The sequence below is a fragment of the Rutidosis leptorrhynchoides genome, chromosome 7 (assembly GCF_046630445.1).
Source record: "Rutidosis leptorrhynchoides isolate AG116_Rl617_1_P2 chromosome 7, CSIRO_AGI_Rlap_v1, whole genome shotgun sequence".
Lineage (NCBI taxonomy): Eukaryota > Viridiplantae > Streptophyta > Magnoliopsida > Asterales > Asteraceae > Rutidosis > Rutidosis leptorrhynchoides.
This window is the reverse complement of record NC_092339.1, coordinates 118739233-118761427: the sequence shown is the minus strand read 5'-3', so window position 1 is coordinate 118761427 and position 22195 is coordinate 118739233.

The following is a 22195-nucleotide window of genomic DNA, read 5'->3' as shown; positions in this document are numbered from 1 at the left end:
TTTAACCGGTATGACTATGACCAAGCCTATCAGAACACCTATAACCAACAATGGAACCCACCCGATGAGATGAACTGGAACCCCTATCCAGACTGATTTAGTTCCATTTGGTTATTTTTATGTTTTTATCTTTTGACTTTTTCATGTTTAAACTTATGTTATTGGATATATTTGTGTAATTTTTATTATTTTATTATTATTGTGTACTAATATTTCATATTTAGAATTTGAAAGTGGGATATTAAGTCCCATTTCAAATTGCCATGCATGATTATATTTGTATGTATGTATATTGTCGATTGTACAAAACAGGGTAAAACAGCGCATTTTCAAAGACTGGCATTAAGTTCAGCAAAAGCTACTAATTTTGACGACAAGATGACAAATAAATGTGATGTAACAACAGACGAAATGAACAAATGATATGCACCATTTATCGTTCAGCAAACAAACGCCAATATGTTTGGAAACTTTAGTAAAATTTAATCATTTCTACGCTAATCACCCTCAATAATTTAAATTGTACTGATTTCTTGCAAATGAGGGCATTGCAAGATCTAAAGTGTGGGAAGGGGTTAAATTCTTTCGGATTTTTAAAATTTTTATCTTTATACACTTGGTTACCATTAAAAATACTAGTAACGTAGTAGTTGTATTAGAATCTAGTGCTCTCTGATAATAAAGAACAGCCCTAGTCTTATATACTGACTACCCAATTCTAGTAAAATTTTTCAAAATTTTCAATTAAATGAACTCAAAATCATGTTTATACATATTTATGAATGATAAAACTAGGTGTTAACACCGAAATTATTGTAACCTCGGAAAGGACATAAATTGAGAAACAAACCAAAATGTTGAAATTCATTTAAAATGGAATAGAGGACGATAAAAAGGAAAATAAAAGCCAAGTGTGGAAAAACTTACCAAGTTATCTTAAACATATGTCACATATATCTGTAACAAATAACTGAAAATACTTTTGCTTTGGACTAAACTAAACCATTTTACCCGATGAAAGAAAAGAAGAGATGGATCTACACGATGAATCAATTCCATCATTAAAAGGAAGTAAAGTCTTCCGAAAAAGACACGCGCTTCTTGATTTAGGTCAAGAAGTTGTCGTCCAGACCAGCTGTAGGTTGACGAAAAATCTAGAAAAAGTCATCTCTAAAATCAGCAGGAAATCCACGGACCTCAGCATCAAACAGGGTCGCCAAGTGGTCAGATTTATCCTAACCATGAGAAGGATTTATCTCGTACAATGGGGGGGCACCGTGCAAATTAGCTTGATAAGACTAATGAATCAGATCTCCAGAAAGGATAATCTCCTTAAAAGATCAAAAATCAGCTTTTAAGACTGATATTACTCAATCCTTGAGATTGACTTTAAAGATTGAGAATTACAAACTCATGGAATTCGATGATATCTAAACTCGAGCTTGAACGAGAAAATATTTTGATCAAAATTACAAACCGATTTGTTTTCTGAAAACCCTATTTTCAATGCGTTCATTACCATTGAACGTAAAATCCTAGAAATTCACCTGGAATTCATTAGGTCACCTGAACCAAATCGGGTGTCAACCGTAAGAACGGTGGTTGCATAGCATGGTCAAAGACAGGACCTTGTGCCAGACCGAAAAATCATAAGGGTGAGCTTTACTATTGCTCCTACCAAGGATAGTAATTGCGTCCGACACGTTATAGACCATAATTAAAAGCATGTCAGGGGACATTGCCTTAACAGTCGCTTGTTCAACGCTTTCCTTTACAACCGGACGGTAGTTTATCGAAAGGTAATATACGGGACAAGTAAACTGGACGTGTTGCTTTCCAAATACAAGGTTAGCAAGTGGGTGACACAAAACCGCAAGTTTTGAGCTAAAATTTTCAAATCTATAACCCACCAAACCCACAAAAATATTTTGCAAACACCGGTAAAGGGTTATTCCGGAAAACTTATCTAGGGTAAAAGCTAGCTTGAATTTTCAAAAGATCAAATATTTTCATAAAGATCCAATTTCCTTAAGGATCTACATTTTCATAGTCATGTGGGACTGTAAACCGCCTTTCAAATGTGCACTTTGCTTTGGAAACGGAAAGTAAATCGGCTATTTGATTGCAAGTGTCGTTGACCTAAACCCGAGGCAACTGTGGATGACACACCCACCTTTAACCATGGTTCTATCGTTACTATCATTGTTTATACCGCCGTATAGAAATCACTGATGTACAAAGTGTGAAGAATAAAGAAGTGATTCTAGTATTTCAAGACGATATTGCTTGAGGACAAGCAACGCTCAAGTGTGGGAATATTTGATAATGCTAAAAACGAACATATATTTCATAGCATTATTCCTCAAGAAAGACAAGCTTTTAGTTGCAATTGTTCTATTTACAAGTGATATTCGTTTAAATAATAAAAGGTGAAGACAAAAGACAGATTCGACGAATTGAAGACGCAAACGACCAAAAAGCTCAAAAGTACAAAATACAATCAAAGAGGTTCCAATTATTGATAAGAAACGTCTCGAAATTACAAGAGTACAAGATTCAAAACGCAAAGTACAAGATATTAAATTATACGCAAGGACGTTCGAAAATCCGGAACCGGGACCAGAGTCAACTCTCAACGCTCGACGCAACGGACTAAAAATTACAAGTCAACTATGCACATAAATATAATATAATATTTAAATAATTCTTATAATTATTTAATATATTATATTATTTATAAAACCGTCGGCAGAAGAAAACAACCAAAAATGAGCCTCCCCAGCTGGCCATGCGATCGCATGGCCTGGAAGGTATAAATCCATGCGATCGCATGAGCCCCAGTTCCAGCCCACATGCCTATAAAAATCGAGCTTTGGTGAACCAAAAATATCCATATATCTTTCTCTTCTCTCCATATATACGTAAAATATATATTTATAATTTTAATTTTAATTTTAATTTTAATTATGATTCTAATAATAAGGGTATGTTAGCGAATATTGTAAGGGTGTAAGTCGAAATTCTGTCCGTGTAACGCTACGCTATTTTTAATCATTGTAAGTTATGTTCAACCTTTTTACATTAATGTCTCGTAGCTAAGTTATTATTATGCTTATTTAATCCGAAGTAATCATGATGTTGGGCTAATTACTAAAATTGGGTAATTGGGCTTTGTACCATAATTGGGGTTTGGACAAAAGAACGACACTTATGGAAATTAGACTATGGGCTATTAATGGGCTTTATATTTGTTTAACTAAATGATAGTTTGTTAATGTTAATATAAAGATTTACAATTGGGCGTCCCTATAATTTACCATATACAATCAATCGGACACGATGGGCGGGGTATTTATATGTACGAATAATCGTTCATTTAACCGGACACGGGAATGGATTAATAGCCACTAGAATAATTAAAACAGGGGTGAAATTATGTACAAGGACACTTGGTATAATTGATAACAAAATATTAAAACCTTGGATTACACTCAGTCGACATCCTGGTGTAATTATTAAACAAAGTATTAAAATCTTGTTACAGTTTAAGTCCCCAATTAGTTGGAATATTTAACTTCGGGTATAAGGATAATTTGACGAGGACACTCGCACTTTATATTTATGACTGATGGACTGTTATGGACAAAAACCAGACGGACATATTAAATAATCCAGGACAAAGGACAATTAACCCATGGGCATAAAACTAAAATCAACACGTCAAACATCATGATTACGGAAGTTTAAATAAGCATAATTCTTTTATTTCATATTTAATTTCTTTTATTTTATATTTAATTGCACTTCTAATTATCGCATTTTTATTGTTATTTTATTTAATTGCACTTTTAATTATCGTACTCTTTAATTATCGCAAGTTTATTTTATCGCACTTTTATTATTCGCAATTTCATTATCGATATTTACTTTACGCTTTAATTTAAGTCTTGTATTTATTTTTAATATTTTACATTTGGTTTTAACTGCGACTAAAGTTTTAAAATCGACAAACCGGTCATTAAACGGTAAAAACCCCCCCTTTATAATAATAATATTACTTATATATATATATATTTGTATTTTTATAAAAGTAAACTAATATAGCATTAAGCTTTGTTTAAAGATTTCCCTGTGGAACGAACCGGACTTACTAAAAACTACACTACTGTACGATTAGGTACACTGCCTATAAGTGTTGTAGCAAGGTTTAAGTATATCCATTCTCTAAATAAATAAATATCTTGTGTAAAATTGTATCGTATTTAATAGTATTTTCTGCTAAAATTAATAACTATTTTATATACACCCCGCTGGACATCAGTACCCTATGGTGACGTTTTGATTGTTGGACGAAGGGCGTAAGACTTGGTGCAACCAAGCATTCCTTAGTATTGGGAAATGTTTCTACCAAGCCATGTGGGTGGGCTTAGGTGTTCGGATGTTAGAGCGTGTTCGCTCTCGTGTTAAAGTTGATGAACCGTGAGGTTCGTCGGGTGGTCAGAACCCTTGAGATCGAGTGTTTTGGACCTCGATGTATGTTGATAATGGAGTCTACATTGAAATGTCCCGTTCATATTGATTATAAACGTTCCATATTAATTGATTTCGTCGCGAGGTTTTGACCTCTATATGAGACGTTTTTCAAAGACTGCATTCATTTTTAAAACAACCATAACCTTTATTTTATCGATAAAGATTTAAAAGCATTACGTAGATTATCAAATAATGATAATCTAAAATATACCGTTTACACACGACCATTACATAATGGTTTACAATAAGAATATATTACATCAAAAATAAGTTTCTTGAATGCAGTTTTTACATAATATCATACAAGCATGGACTCCAAATCTTGTCCTTATTTTAGTATGCAACAGCGAAAGCTCTTAATAATCACCTGAGAATAAACATGCTTAAAACGTCAACAAAAATGTTGGTGAGTTATAGGTTTAACCTATATATTATCAAATCATAATAATAGACCACAAGATTTCATATTTCAATATACATCCCATACATAGAGATAAAAATCATTCATATGGTGAACACCTGGTAACCGACATTAACAAGATGCATATATAAGAATATCCCCATCATTCCGGGACACCCTTCGAATATGATATAAATTTCGAAGTACTAAAGCATCCGGTACTTTGGATGGGGTTTGTTAGGCCCAATAGATCTATCTTTAGGATTCGCGTCAATTAGGGTGTCTGTTCCCTAATTCTTAGATTACCAGACTTAATAAAAAGGGGCATATTCGATTTCGATCATTCAACCATAGAATGTAGTTTCACGTACTTGTGTCTATTTTGTAAATCATTTATAAAACCTGCATGTATTCTCATCCAAAATATATTAGATTTTAAAAGTGGGACTATAACTCACTTTCACAGATTTTTACTTCGTCGGGAAGTAAGACTTGGCCACTGGTCGATTCACGAACCTATAACAAATATATACATATATATCAAAGTATGTTCAAAATATATTTATAACATTTTTAATACGTTTTACTGTTTTAAGTTTATTAAGTCAGCTGTCCTTGTTAGTAACCTACAACTAGTTGTCCATAATTAGATGTACAGAAATAAATTGATATATATATTATCTTGAATCAATCCACAACCCAGTGTATACACGTCTCAGGCTAGATCACAACTCAAACTATATATATTTTTGGAATCAACCTCAACCCTGTATAGCTAACTCCAACATTACTGCATATAGAGTGTCTATGGTTGTTCCAAATAATATATATAGATGGGTCGATATGATATGTCAAAACATTTGCATACGTGTCTATGGTATCCCAAGATTACATAATATATTAGAATACATGTATAATACAATATAAGTTAGCTAGGATATGATTAATATAGATTTGTTACCAATTTTCACGTAGTTACAACAAGCAAAAATAACCAATATTGTTTTACCCATAACTTCTTCATTTTAAATCCGTTTTGAGTGAATAAAATTGCTATGGTTTCATATTGAACTTAAATTTATGAATCTATACATAAAAAGTATAAGTTTATAGTCGGAATTATAGGTTACAAGTCGTTTTTGTAAAGATAGTCATTTCAGTCGAAAGAACGACGTCTAGATGACCATTTTGAAAAACATACTTTCACTTTGAGTTTAACCATGATTTTTGGATATAGTTTCATGTTCATAAGAAAAATCATTTTCCCAGAAGAAAAACTTTTAAATCAAAGTTTATCATAGTTTTTAATTATCCAAACCAAAACAGCCCCCGGTTTCACTACGACGGCGTATATCCGATTTTATGGTGTTCATCGTGTTTCCAGGTTTAAAATCATTAAGTTAGGATATCATATAGATATAGAACATGTGTTTAGTTGATTTTAAAAGTCAAGTTAGAAGGATTAACTTTTGTTTGCGAACAAGTTTAGAATTAACTAAACTATGTTCTAGTGATTACAAGTTTAAACCTTCGAATAAGATAGCTTTATATGTATGAATCGAATGACGTTATGAACATCATTACTACCTCAAGTTTTCTGGATAAAACCACTGGAAATGAGAAAAATGGATCTAGCTTCAAAGGATCCTTGGATGGCTTGAAAGTTCTTGAAACAGAATCATGACACGAAAACAGTACAAGTAAGATTTTCACTCGAAATAAGATTGTTATAGTTGTAGAAATTGAATCAAAGTTTGAATATGAATATTCCCTTCAATTAGAAAGATAACCTACTATAAATAACAAAGGTTCCTTGATCTTAGATGATTACTTGGAAAGGATTAGAAATCTTGGAAGTAGACTTGCAAACTTGGAAGTATTCTTGATTTTTATGAAACTATACTTATGGAATTTATGAAGAACACTTAGAACTTGAGAGAGATCATTTAGATGAAGAATATATATATATATATATATATATATATATATATATATATATATATATATATATATATATATATATATATATATATATATATATATATATATATATATATATATATATATGAAGAATGAAAGTGTTTGTAGGTGTTTTTGGTCGTTGGTATATGGATTAGATATAAAGGATGTGTAATTTTGTTTTCATGTAAATAAGTCATGAAGGATTACTCATATTTTTGTAATTTTATGAGATATTTCATGCTAGTTGCCAAATGATAGTTCCCACATGTGTTAGGTGACTCACATGGGCTGCTAAGAGCTGATAATTAGAGTGTATATACCAATAGTACATACATCTAAAAGCTGTGTATTGTACGAGTACGAATACGGGTGCATACGAGTAGAATTGTTGATGAAACTGAACGAGGATGTAATTGTAAGCATTTTTGTTAAGTAGAAGTATTTTGATATGTGTCTTGAAGTCTTTCAAAAGTGTAAGAATACATATCAAAACACAACATGTGTATACATTCTAATAGAGTCGTTAAGTCTTCGTTAGTCGTTACATGTAAGTGTTGTTTTGAAACCTTTAAGTTAACGATCTCAATTAATGTTGTTAACCCAATGTTTATTATATAAAATGAGATGTTAAATTATTATATTATCATGATATTATGATGTATGAATATTTCTTAATATGATATATACATTAAAATATCGTTACAACGATAATCGTTACATATAAGTCTCGTTTCATAATTCTTGGGCTAGTAGTCTTGTTTTTACATATGTAGTTCATTGTTAACACACTTAATGATATATTTAAATATCATTTTATCATGTTAAATATAGTGTATCAATATCTTAATATGATACATATGTATTTAGTAGACGTTATCATAACGATAATCGTTATATATATCATTTCGAGTTTCTTAACTTAGTAATCTCATTTCTTATGTATATCACACATTGTTAATATACTTAGTGTGATACTTACTCATCATAATCTTATGTCAACCATATACATATGTCTATATATATACCACAACATGTAGTTTTTACAAATTTGTAACGTTCGTGAATCGCCGGTCAACATGGGTGATCAACTGTCTATATGAAACTTATTTCATTTAATCAAGTCTTAAAAAGTTTGATTGCTTAACATGTTGGAAACATTTAGTCATGTAAATATCAATCTCAATTAATATATATAAACATGGAAAAGTTCGGGTCAATACAGTACCTACTCGTTAAATAAATTTCGTCCCGAAATTTTAAGCTGTTGAAGGTGTTGACGAATCTTCTGGAAATAGATGCGGGTATTTCTTCTTCATCTAATCTTCACACTCCCAGGTGAACTCGAGTCCTCTACGAGCATTCCATCGAATCTTAACAATCGGTATCTTGTTTTGCTTAAGTCTCTTAACCTCACGATCCATTATTTCGACGGGTTCTTCAATGAATTGAAGTTTTTCATTGATTTGGATTTCGTCCAACGGAATAGTGAGATCTTCTTTAGCAAAACATTTCTTCAAATTCGAGACGTGGAAAGTGCTATGTACAGCCGCGAGTTGTTGAGGTAGCTCCAGTTGGTAAGCTACTCGTCCGACACGATCTATAATCTTGAATGGTCCAATGTACCTTGGATTTAGTTTCCCCCATTTACCAAATCGAACAATGCCTTTCCAAGGTGAAACCTTAAGCATGACCATTTCTCCAATTTCAAACTCTATATCTTTTCTTTTACTGTTCGCGTAGCTCTTTTGTCGACTCTGGGCGGTTTTCAATCGTTGTTGAATTTGGATGATTTTCTCGGTAGTTTCTTGTATTATCTCCGGACCCGTAATCTGTCTATCCCCCACTTCATTCTAACAAATCGGAGACCTGCACTTTCTACAATAAATTGCCTCAAACGACGCCATCTCAATACTAGAATGATAACTGTTGTTGTAGGAAAATTTTGCTAACGGTAGGTGTCGATCCCAACTGTTTCCGAAATCAATAACACATGCTCGTAGCATGTCTTCAAGCGTTTGTATCGTCCTTTCACTCTGCCCAACAGTTTGTGGATGATAGGCAGTACTCATGTCTAGATGAGTTCCTAATGCTTGCTGTAATGTCTGCCAGAATCTTGAAATAAATCTGCCATCCCTATAAGAGATAATAGAGATTGGTATTCCATGTCTGGAGATGACTTCCTTCAAATACAGTCGTGCTAACTTCTCCATCTTGTCATCTTCTCTTATTGGCAGGAAGTGTGATGATTTGGTGAGACGATCAACTATAACCCAAATAGTATCAAAACCACTTGCAGTCCTTGGCAATTTAGTGATGAAATCCATGGTAATGTTTTCCCATTTCCATTCCGGGATTTCGGGTTGTTGAAGTAGACCTGATGGTTTCTGATGCTCCGCTTTGACCTTTGAACACGTCAAACATTTCCCTACGTATTTAGCAACATTGGCTTTCATACCTGGCCACCAAAAATGTTTCTTGAGATCCTTGTACATCTTCCCCGTTCCAGGATGTATTGAGTATCTGGTTTTATGAGCTTCTCTAAGTATAATTTCTCTCATATCTCCAAATTTTGGTACCCAAATTCTTTCAGCCCTATACCGGGTTCCATCTTCCCGAATATTAAGATGCTTCTCCGATCCTTTGGGTATTTCATCATTTAAATTTCCCTCTTTTAAAATTCCTTGTTGCACCTCCTTTATTTGAGTAGTAAGGTTAGTGTGAATTATTATATTCATAGCTTTTACTCGAATGGGTTCTCTGTCCTTTCTGCTCAAGGCGTCGGCTACCACATTTGCCTTCCCCGGGTGGTAACGAATCTCAAAGTCGTAATCATTCAACAATTCAATCCACCTACGCTGCCTCATATTCAGTTGTTTCTGATCAAATATGTGTTGAAGACTTTTGTGGTCGGTATATATAATACTTTTGACCCCATATAAGTAGTGCCTCCAAGTCTTTAATGCAAAAACAACCGCGCCTAATTCCAAATCATGCGTCGTATAATTCTGTTCGTGAATCTTCAATTGTCTAGATGCATAAGCAATTACTTTTGTCCGTTGCATTAATACACAACCGAGACCTTGCTTTGAGGCGTCACAATATATCACAAAATAATCATTCCCTTCAGGTAATGACAATATAGGTGCCGTAGTTAACTTTTTCTTTAACAATTGAAACGCTTTCTCTTGCTCATCTTTCCATTCAAATTTCTTCCCTTTACGCGTTAATGCAGTTAAGGGTTTTGCTATTCTGGAAAAGTCTTGGATGAACCTTATGTAGTAACCAGCTAGTCCTAAAAACTGGCGTATGTGTTTCAGAGTTTTCGGGGTTTCCCACTTTTCAACGATTTCGATCTTTGCTGGGTCCACCTGGATACCTTCTTTGTTCACTATGTGACCGAGGAATTGAACTTCTTCCAACCAAAATGCACACTTTGAAAACTTAGCGTACAGTTTTTCTTTCCTCAATACTTCTAGCACTTTTCTCAAATATTCTTCGTGCTCTTGATCATTCTTTGAGAAAATAAGTATGTCATCGATGAAAACAATGACAAACTTGTTAAGATATGGCCCACACACTCAGTTCATAAGGTCCATGAACACAGTTGGTGCGTTAGTCAATCCAAATGGCATAACCATAAACTCGTAATGACCATAACGCGTCCTAAAAGCAGTTTTTGGAATATCATCCTCCTTTACTCGCATTTAATGATATCCAGAACGTAAATCGATCTTTGAATAAACAGATGAGCCTTGTAGTTGATCAAATAAGTCGTCGATTCTCAGTAGTGGGTAGCGGTTCTTGATGGTAAGTTTGTTCAACTCTCGGTAGTCGATACACAACCGGAATGTACCATCTTTATTCTTCACAAACAGAATAGGAGCTCCCCATGGTGATGTACTTGGTCGAATGAAACCACGCTCTAAAAGTTCCTGTAACTGACTTTGTAATTCTTTCATTTCACTGGGTGCGAGTCAGTATGGAGCACGAGCTATTGGTGCAGCTCCTGGTACAAGGTCTATTTGAAATTCAACGGATCGATGTGGGGGTAATCCCGGTAATTCTTTCGGAAATACATTGGAAAATTCTTTTGCGACGGGAACATCACTGATGCTCTTTTCTTCAGTTTGTACTTTCTCGACGTGTGCTAGAACAGTATAGAAACCTTTTCTTATTAGTTTTTGTGCCTTCAAATTACTAATAGGATGTAGCTTCGTGTTGCCCTTTTCTCCGTACACCATTAAGGGTTCTCCTTCTTCTCGTACAATGCGAATTGCATTTTTGTAACATACGATCTCTGCTTTCATCTCCTTCAGCCAGTCCATGCCAACTATTACATCAAAACTCCCTAACTCTACTGGTATCAAATCAATCTTAAATATTTCGCTACCCAGTTTAATTTCTCGATTCCGGCATATATAATCTGCTGAAATTAATTTACCGTTTGCTAATTCGAGTAAAAATTTACTATCCAGCGGCGTCAATGGACAACTTAATTTAGCACAAAAATCTCTACTCATATAGCTTCTATCCGCACCCGAATAAAATAAAACGTAAGCAGATTTATTGTCAATAAGAAACGTACCCGTAACAAGCTTCGGGTCTTCCTGTGCCTCTACCGCATTAATATTGAAAACTCTTCCGTGGCCTTGTCCATTCGTGTTCTCCTGGTTCGGGCAATTTCTAATAATGTGGCCCGGTTTTCCACATTTATAACAAACTACATTGGCATAACTTGCTCCGACACTACTTGCTCCGCCATTACTCGTTCTGACACCATTTGTTCCTGTCGTTCTGTTAACCCCTGGTCCATAGACCTCACACTTCACCGCGCTATGACTATTTCTTTTACACTTGTTGCAAAATTTGGTGCAAAACTCCGAGTGATACTTTTCACACCTTTGGCATAGCTGCTTCCGATTGTTTTTGTTGTTGCGGTTGTTATTGTTGTTGGGATGATTGTTGTAGTTGTTGTTGTTGTTGTGCCGTTTGTTGTAGTTGTGATTGATGTTGCGATTGTTGGGATAGTTGTTGTTGTTTTGGTGACTCTTATCACCGTTTTCCTTCCACTTTCTTTTGACTAACTTCACGTTGGCCTCTTCGGCCGCCTGTTCTTTAATTCTTCCCTCAATCTGGTTCACTAGTTTGTGAGCCATTCTACATGCCTTTTGTATGGAGGTAGGCTCGTGTGAACTTATATCTGCTTGGATTCTCTCCGGTAACCCTTTCACAAACGCGTCGATCTTCTCTTCCTCATCTTCGAACGCTCTCGGACACAATAGGCCCAATTCTGTGAATCGTCTTTCGTACGAAGTAATATCGAATCCATGTGTTCGTAACCCTCTAATTTCTGACTTGAGCTTATTGACCTCGGTTCTGGGACGGTACTTCTCGTTCATCAAGTGCTTGAATGCTGACCACGGTAGCGCGTAAGCAGCAACTTGTCTCACTTGCTCTAGATAGGTATTCCACCATGTTAACGCAATACCTGTGAAGGTATGCGTAGCATACTTCACTTTGTCTCCTTCAGTACACTTACTTATGGCAAACACCAATTCGACTTTCTCGGTCCACCGTTTCAATCCAATTGGTCCTTCGGTTCCATCAAATTCCAAAGGTTTGCAGGCAGTGAATTCTTTGTAGGAGCATCCTACACGATTTCTTGTGCCGTTAGCTGCATTTCTAGATTCAGAGTTATTGTTGGTATGTAGCGCGGCCTGTACTGCAGCTATGTTTGAAGCAAGAAAGGCACGAAATTCCTCTTCGCTCATATTCAAGGTTTGTCGAGTAGTCGGTGCCATTTCCTTTAAAATAGTCAAATGAAACAATTTAATCATACAGAATATTAAGAGTAGTCAATAGTATCTCGTAGCATAATATGAACTCATTTATAAAAGCTTTTTCTTCATATTAGCGTTTTATAATTTTAAATTTGGGTACTACCTACCCGTTAAGTTCATACTTAGTAGCTAATATACAATTCAACTACTACAATTCCATATGAAAAACTGATTATAATAATATATCACATACAAATATTCTTCAAACTTACAACTTCGCTATATTACATATAACATGAAATATAGTACACTATGATACAGGACAGTTTTGAAGATAAATCTAGTTAATACGCAAGTTGTTCAGCAAAGGAAATAAAGACACGTAATTCATAAGTCCAGAAACAAGTCATGCATTCTGATTTTACTAAGACGACTTTCCATCCTTGGTCTTGTGGGAAATAACCGTTATGACCATTAGCTAGGCAGCATGTTGTAATGTCGTCAAAAAGACGAGGGTTTCGTAATGTCCAACAGCCCCGTAATAATCTAAAAACCTTGTGGGAAGGTTTTATTTAAAAGTTGTAATCCGATGTTTTTTTTCTCACTTTGGTAAGAAGCGAACATCACTAACCAGTAAGCATAACATGTTTCTTTATGTTGCATGTTAGAAGCTCTTTCTAATTCACGAAATCCTATGTTGGGATATGTTGAGTCAAAATAGGTTCTTAACCCGTAGCGTAAAATTGCATTTGGGTTCCTCGCATTTAACGCTTTAAAGAAAACACGGCGTAACTTACGGTCTCCCCAATGTGATATACCCCACCTATCAAAGGAAAGCCTTTTATAAACTAAGGCATTTCTGGAAAGTCTTTCAAATGTTTGACAAGTTAATTTCGCCATAACTAAATGTGCTGATGAATTCTGACCGACTCTAGACAAGATTTCCTCAATCATATCCTCTGGTAGGTCTTCTAAAATATTCGGTTGTCTACCCTTAACGTCCATTTTGTTTTTATACTGTAAAATAGACAAGGATTAGATTCGTAAAAGATAATTAACAAATAATACAAGCAATTTTTACATAGAACATAAAAGTACAAGCACACTACAATACATATAATACACAACATGATTACAGCCTTCTAATCTGAATAACTGGTTTCTTCTTCTTCGGACTTGGTTCGTTTTCCTAAATTTCTAGGAATATATGGTGTTCCTCTAATACGAGCCGTCGTTTTCCATAATGGTTTAGAAAAACCTGGTGGTTTAGAGGTTCCCGGGTCATTATTACATTTTAGGAAATACGAATGTTGTCGATACATATAAAGTTCATCGGGGTTGGAATCGGGTTTCTCTATTTTTATACCTTTTCCCTTATTATTTTCTTTCGCTTTATTAAATTGGGTCGAGGTAATTTCTATAACATCATTGGAATCCTCATCGAGATCCGATTCATCGAAAAATTGGTAATCTTCCCAATATTTTTCTTCCTCGGCGGAAACAACATTGACCATTATTAACTTTGGTCCGTTGGTTGAGGATTTTCTTTTATTTAATTGATTTACTATAGGTATCAATATTTCCTCCTCCGGAACCTCTTCTTCTTCTGGTTCCTCCTCTTCCGATTCATCCTCTTCTGGTTCCTCTTCTTCCCGTTCCTCCTCTTTCGGTTCCTCCTCTTCCGGTTCCTCTTCGAGAATTTATGAATCTTCCCAAAATATATTCGACTCTTCATTATCATTAGGTGAATCAATGGGATTTGTACTAGAGGTAGACATCTATCACACAATATCAAACACGTTAAGAGATTAATATATCACATAATATTTACATGTTAATAATATATAGTTTCCAACAAAAAAATGTTAAGCAATCGTTTTTGAAGAAAAACACGGTCGAAGTCTAGACTCACTAATGCATCCTAACAAACTCGGTAAGACACACTAATGCAATTTTCTGGTTCTCTAAGACCAACGCTCGGATACCAACTGAAATGTCCCGTTCATATTGATTATAAACGTTCCATATTAATTGATTTCGTCGCGTGGTTTTGACCTCTATATGAGACGTTTTTCAAAGACTGCATTTATTTTTAAAACAACCATAACCTTTATTTTATCGATAAAGGTTTAAAAGCATTACGTAGATTATCAAATAATGATAATCTAAAATATACCGTTTACACACGACCATTACATAATGGTTTACAATAAGAATATATTACATCAAAAATAAGTTTCTTGAATGCAGTTTTTACATAATATCATACAAGCATGGACTCCAAATCTTGTTCTTATTTTAGTATGCAACAGCGGAAGCTCTTAATAATCACCTGAGAATAAACATGCTTAAAACGTCAACAAATATGTTGGTGAGTTATAGGTTTAACCTATATATTATCAAATCATAATAATAGACCACAAGATTTCATATTTCAATATACATCCCATACATAGAGATAAAAATCATTCATATGGTGAACACCTGGTAACCGACATTAACAAGATGCATATATAAGAATATCCCCATCATTCCGGGACACCCTTCGGATATGATATAAATTTCGAAGTACTAAAGCATCCGGTACTTTGGATGGGGTTTGTTAGGCCCAATAGATCTATCTTTAGGATTCGCGTCAATTAGGGTGTCTGTTCCCTAATTCTTAGATTACCAGACTTAATAAAAAGGGGCATATTCGATTTCGATCATTCAACCATAGAATGTAGTTTCACGTACTTGTGTCTATTTTGTAAATCATTTATAAAACCTGCATGTATTCTCATCCCAAAAATATTAGATTTTAAAAGTGAGACTATAGCTCACTTTCACAGATTTTTACTTCTTCAGAAAGTAAGACTTGGCCACTGGTCGATTCACGAACCTATAACAAATATGTACATATATATCAAAGTATGTTCAAAATATATTTATAACATTTTTAATACGTTTTACTGTTTTAAGTTTATTAAGTCAGCTGTCTTTGTTAGTAACCTACAACTAGTTGTCCATAATTAGATGTACAGAAATAAATCGATATATATTATCTTGAATCAATCCAGACCCAGTGTATACACATCTCAGGCTAGATCACAACTCAAACTATATATATTTTTGGAATCAACCTCAACCCTGTATAGCTAACTCCAACATTACTGCATATAGAGTGTCTATGGTTGTTCCAAATAATATATATATAGATGGGTCGATATGATATGTCAAAACATTTGCATACGTGTCTATGGTATCCCAAGATTACATAATATATTAGAATACATGTATAATACAATATAAGTTAGCTAGGATATGATTAATATAGATTTATTACCAATTTTCACGTAGTTACAACAAGCAAAAATAACCAATATTGTTTTACCCATAACTTCTTCATTTTAAATCCGTTTTGAGTGAATCAAATTGCTATGGTTTCATATTGAACTTAAATTTATGAATATATACATAAAAATTATAAGTTTATAGTCGGAATTATAGGTTACAAGTCGTTTTTGTAAAGGTAGTCATTTCAGTCGAAAGAACGACGTCTAGATGACCATTTTGGAAAATATACTTCCACTTTGAATTTAACCATGATTTTTGGATATAGTTTCATGTTCATAAGAAAAATCATTTTCCCAGAAGAACAACTTTTAAATCAAAGTTTATCATAGTTTTTAATTATCCAAACCAAAACAGCCCTCGTTTTCACTACGACGGCGTATATCCGATTTTATGGTGTTCATCGTGTTTCCAGGTTTTAAATCATTAAGTTAGCATATCATATAGATATAGAACATGTGTTTAGTTGATTTTAAAAGTCAAGTTAGAAGGATTAACTTTTGTTTGTGAACAAGTTTAGAATTAACTAAACTATGTTCTAGTGATTACAAGTTTAAACCTTCGAATACGATAGCTTTATATGTATGAATAGAATGATGTTAGGAACATCATTACTACCTCAAGTTTTCTGGATAAAACCACTGGAAATGAGAAAAATGGATCTAGCTTCAAAGGATCCTTGGATGGCTTGAAAGTTCTTGAAACAGAATCATGACACGAAAACAGTTCAAGTAAGATTTTCACTCGAAATAAGATTGTTATAGTTGTAGAAATTGAATCAAAGTTTGAATATGAATATTACCTTGAATTAGAAAGATAACCTACTGTAAATAACAAAGGTTCCTTGATCTTAGATGATTACTTGGAATGGATTAGAAAGCTTGGAAGTAGACTTGCAAACTTGGAAGTATTCTTGATTTTTATAAAACTATACTTATGGAATTTATGAAGAACACTTAGAACTTGAAGATAGAACTTGAGAGAGATCACTGATGAAGAAAATTGAAGAATAAAAGTGTTTTTAGGTGTTTTTGGTCGTTGGTATATGGATTAGATATAAAGGATGTGTAATTTTATTTTCATGTAAATAAGTCATGAATGATTACTCATATTTTTGTAATTTTATGAGATATTTCATGCTAGTTGCCAAATGATGGTTCCCACATATGTTAGGTGACTCACATGGGCTGCTAAGAGCTGATCATTGGAGTGTATATACCAATAGTACATACATCTAAAAGCTGTGTATTGTACGAGTACGAATACGGGTGCATACGAGTAGAATTGTTGATGAAACTGAACGAGGATGTAATTGTAAGAATTTTTGTTAAGTAGAAGTATTTTGATATGTGTCTTGAAGTCTTTCAAAAGTTTAAGAATACATATCAAAACACAACATGTATATACATTCTAATGGAGTCGTTAAATCTTCGTTAGTCGTTACATGTAAGTGTTGTTTTGAAACCTTTAAGTTAACGATCTCAATTAATGTTGTTAACCCAAAGTTTATTATATCAAATGAGATGTTAAATTATTATATTATCATGATATTATGATGTATGAATATCTCTTAATATGATTTATACATTAAAATATCGTTACAACGATAATCGTTACATATAAGTCTCGTTTCGTAATTATTGGGTTAGTAGTCTTGTTTTTACATATGTAGTTCATTGTTAACACACTTAATGATATATTTAAATATCATTTTATCATGTTAAATATAGTGTATCAATATCTTAATATGATACATTTGTATTTAGTAGACGTTATCATAACGATAATCGTTATATATATCATTTCGAGTTTCTTAACTTAGTAATCTCATTTCTTATGTATATCACACATTGTTAATATACTTAGTGCGATACTTACTCATCATAATCTTATGTCAACCATATATATATGTCTATATATATTACACAACATGTAGTTTTTACAATTTTGTAACGTTCGTAAATCGCCGGTCAACATGGGTGATCAATTGTCTATATGAAACTTATTTCATTTAATCAAGTCTTAACAAGTTTGATTTCTTAACATGTTGGAAACATTTAGTCATGTAAATATCAATCTCAATTAATATATATATAAACATGGAAAAGTTCGGGTCACTACATACATGACGCGACATTAGGTGCCTCTCTTATACCTACTAGCGTGGTGTTCGACTCCGATTGTGTCGCGGTTACATTGTACTTAGGGTACCGAAGCGAAACCCTTAGGTACATGAGTGACTAGGTGAAATTTGACAAACTAAAGCAATTGGATGAATGCGAGAGTATAGTTTGTGTAAATTGTGGTACACTTTTCGTTCGAAGTGTTTAAGGATAGGTTAAGATCCTCGGCATGCTCAAGGTTGGAGCAAGATATGGTGATGGGTCGTGTGAACCCAATTATTGGTAAAGTCTACCTTCCGGTAGCATTGTACGATGGTATAAGGTGCGTGTTGTGTTGGTTTTGTGTTGTTGTTTAAATAAAGCCAACGGGTGACGGTGAACATCAATTTCTAGTGTGCGAAATGAATTCGTGAGAATTCAAGTGTTATGACCGATGGAGAGATTGGTTACGTATGGCGGATAGTGGTAATTATCGTAGAGGATGTTACCATGGTGAGGCGGTTATGGAACGTAGTTCCAAGTGGGGGAGTTACACTCCCGCACGAGAAGGTTTTAGTGTGAGATTCCAGATGATGCTCTTAGTAGATCCGGAATTGGTGTCGCGACCTAGTGATAGGTCAGATCATGTTGAGATTGAGAGAAATGATAAGATAGAATGAGATTCGGTATGTAAGAAGGAGACTAGGTACTAGAGAGAATCGGTACAAATGAAATTCCACAGCTTCTAGAACTCAGTTACAATACAATGGCTATCTAATTAGGACTACTTAGGTTCCTTATATAGCCCTCTTCTAAGGAACCTTCATTTAAGCTTAATTCACATTAACACTATACAACTTCGGGGTCCTAACAATCTCCCCCTTAGTGTTAAATGTGAACTTTATAATATAATCCTATTGTGAAATCTTGAGAGGTCCAAACGTTAGTTTCCATCGTGAGCCATCTGGTTTTGAAACTTCTACTTGATTTTCTGAAATTTGCTTAGAAGTTTTCCAGACTCCCCACGTTTTTCTTGGATCTAACTCATGTAATGGATATTCATCCATTTCCTTGAAATACCTTATCTTTCTCTGGCCACGAAGAATCTCAAACTGTCTTGTACGGATTCGGAGCTTTAAACGATCTCTGAAATGCTTTATAAACTCTCCAAGACCCATTTTTGTATCAAAGTCATCAACCTTGCTTTGATGAATTTTAAGATACTTCAGTGCAGCCTTAAGTGTTCCATCTGAATATTTGTTCAGCTCTTCAGTACGAATGAACACCTTTTCCTTTTGAGAATTTACAAATACAAACCCTTCAGGTTCGAATTGCATTTGAAACATCCTCATATCCTTCAGTCCCTCCGTAAATTGATTCGGACACGTTATTCGAATCTTTTTCCTATTTGCTTCGAGACCTATTTGAAAATCTTCACGTCTCATCAGTTCAATTGTCTCCATCATGTATCTTTTCACATCTTCCAAAGCTTGAGCTTTAGCAAAAGGTCGAATGGTGATGATACTGAGGTAGTTGTAGATGTGAATGATGTCAAGCATATCAAGATTATGAAAATTTGCTTCTGTGAACTTGCACTCTTTCTCATCTTCTCTTATAACATGGAACTGACTGATGACGTCTTTCTTTTCACTTATCTCTACTCCGACTCGAGCAATATTCAACACTTCTGAAATACGATATTTTCTTTGAAGCCACAAATCATCTTCATCTTTGTTGATATGTTTCCTCCACATAAACTCATACCAATTCCTTTCACTTGCTGGAAGCAATCGTGAACCTATATAAGTAAACCTTTTACTCCTTGGTGTATCTTTGATGCGGAAGATCTTGTAAGCATTTTCTTCGATGAATGTGTTTCGTAACGTTATAAAATCATGTTCAACTCCCAATAACAATCTTTGTTCCTGATTCTTAAAGAATATTCCATGGATGTATTTGAATCTGGAATTTACTGTTTCACTTGATGTAGATGTACCAGAAGTTGAGCTTTCATTAGCATTTGTTGGATGTGAACTCGATGAAGGTGTAGAATTCGATGAATGATCAATAGGATTTATTGCATCATCATTTGGAACATCATCATCTTCAATATGATCAAAGATATCATCTTCATTTGGATCAACATAAAGATTGCCTTCTTCGTCATCAGAAGAATCCATTTCATCATCACTTTCTATTACTGGATCAGGATTCCCTTCATCTATAATCTCTACATCTTCCGGAATTGAAGATACTGAAGATAACTTGCTTAAGATGACAAACCCATCATCATCCATCTCTTCAAGATAAAAATCACTTAAGTTCAAATCCTCATCTACTGGTCCACTATCAGCCTCTTTATGAACAATTGGAATTATAACTTGCTCAGGCCCCTTATCATTAATTTCATTATGTACAGAAACCATTTCTGATTTCGTCTGAACTCGTTGAGCTTGTGAAGCTGATGAAGATCTCACATCACCACCCTTGGTTGAAATGTTCACCGATAGATATTCTCCATCTACTCCTATCTCCCCCTATGACTATTCTGAGGATCAGAATCGTCATGTTCATAATCACGGTGAGGACTTAAAGGAGAAGAGCAGGAAGTAAGTGGATATCGAACACGAGCACGAAACAATGCTTGAAGCGAAGTACATCGAAGAACATCAAGATTGACTCTAGAAAACATACGACTAAAATATTCTTGCTCCAAAGCATCATAGAAATGTGGTAAACGAGAGGGTGATGATGGAAAAGTAACAATGGGAACAGCAGCAGCAGCAGTACCTGTTGAAGGCGATGTCGATGGAAGTGTATGAGTTGTCGTGAGATCAGGTAAGGATGATTGTGCGGTATTATTCTTATATGTAGGGCTGTACATACTACTAGTCAGATTTGTGATATCCCCTTCTGATGGAGGTTGGGTAACAACCGGAGTTGTCACCAGCGAAGTTTCTTTCGAAACATCCGCCTCCATGACTTTAGTCTCACGGGACTCTGAAAAAGTAGCAGAACTACCCGTCGGTTTAGCTCTCGCAGAGATATTGCTATCTCCGACTCCTGAAATCATTGATATACCATGAGGTGGTAAATCTCTTTCAGTTAAAGACTCTTCCTCCAGACCCTGAGATTCAGAATCCGGAAGAGAAGTGGTTTGATCCAATGAATCACTTTCATGAATCAAGGGATCAGTCTGCTGGAAGTCTGATAAATATCCCGAAGGATTGTCATGTTGACTCGTTTCCATGGGACGCGGCAGATCTTCCTCATCAAGATAAGCCGGACCTCGAGACCCTGTTGTACGTTGAGGCACAGGAGAATTTCCAGCCGATACGCAGGGTGCCTTTTCAAGACTTTTCGGCTCCCCTTCGGCCGTTCTGGACTTCAATGATTGAGTTTCCTCAATCGATTGAGTCAACGCAGACTTTACTACAGAGGAAGACTTTACTTCCTTAGATGCCGAAGCACCTTGCTTTGTAGGATTTATTATTAAGTCCTGTTTAGATTGGATGGGCTTAGTGGCCTTTTTACCATCCGTGCATTTAGATCTCTTGCCTACCGAAACTTGCGCTTCATTTAGCGTAGGGCTTACTGTTATTATTGGATGTGATACGAAGATGGGTGAGGGTGACCTAATTGGTTCTAGGTCTTGGTCCGTATCACCAACGGTAGTAGTAACTGTTTGGCAGATGATAGGTGTCGAAGTCCTAGATCTAGTTACTCGTTGGGTTGGCGGAGTCTGAATCATCTCATCAGGTATATATCTAGTTCTCTTAGGAGAATGTTCGGGAGACGATTCAGATGCTGTTGCTGAAGTGTCGGTGTCACTGCTCACTTCGGGTGTTGTGGAAAGGGTTGGTTCAATCCTAATTGGACTAGGTTCCCTGATCCTCACGGGTTGAGCTTGGTGTGCTGCCCTAGATCGTTTAAGGTTCACCCTAAGTGGAGGATTAGCTGGCCCGGGTGGTTGAACTACAGGTTCCCCTACAACCTCTGGGGCTGGAACCGCAGCGGGTTCAACTTGTTCTTGTTGTACCGGGTTCGAATGAGGTATTCCTACAGCCTCAAAATAAGAACGCATA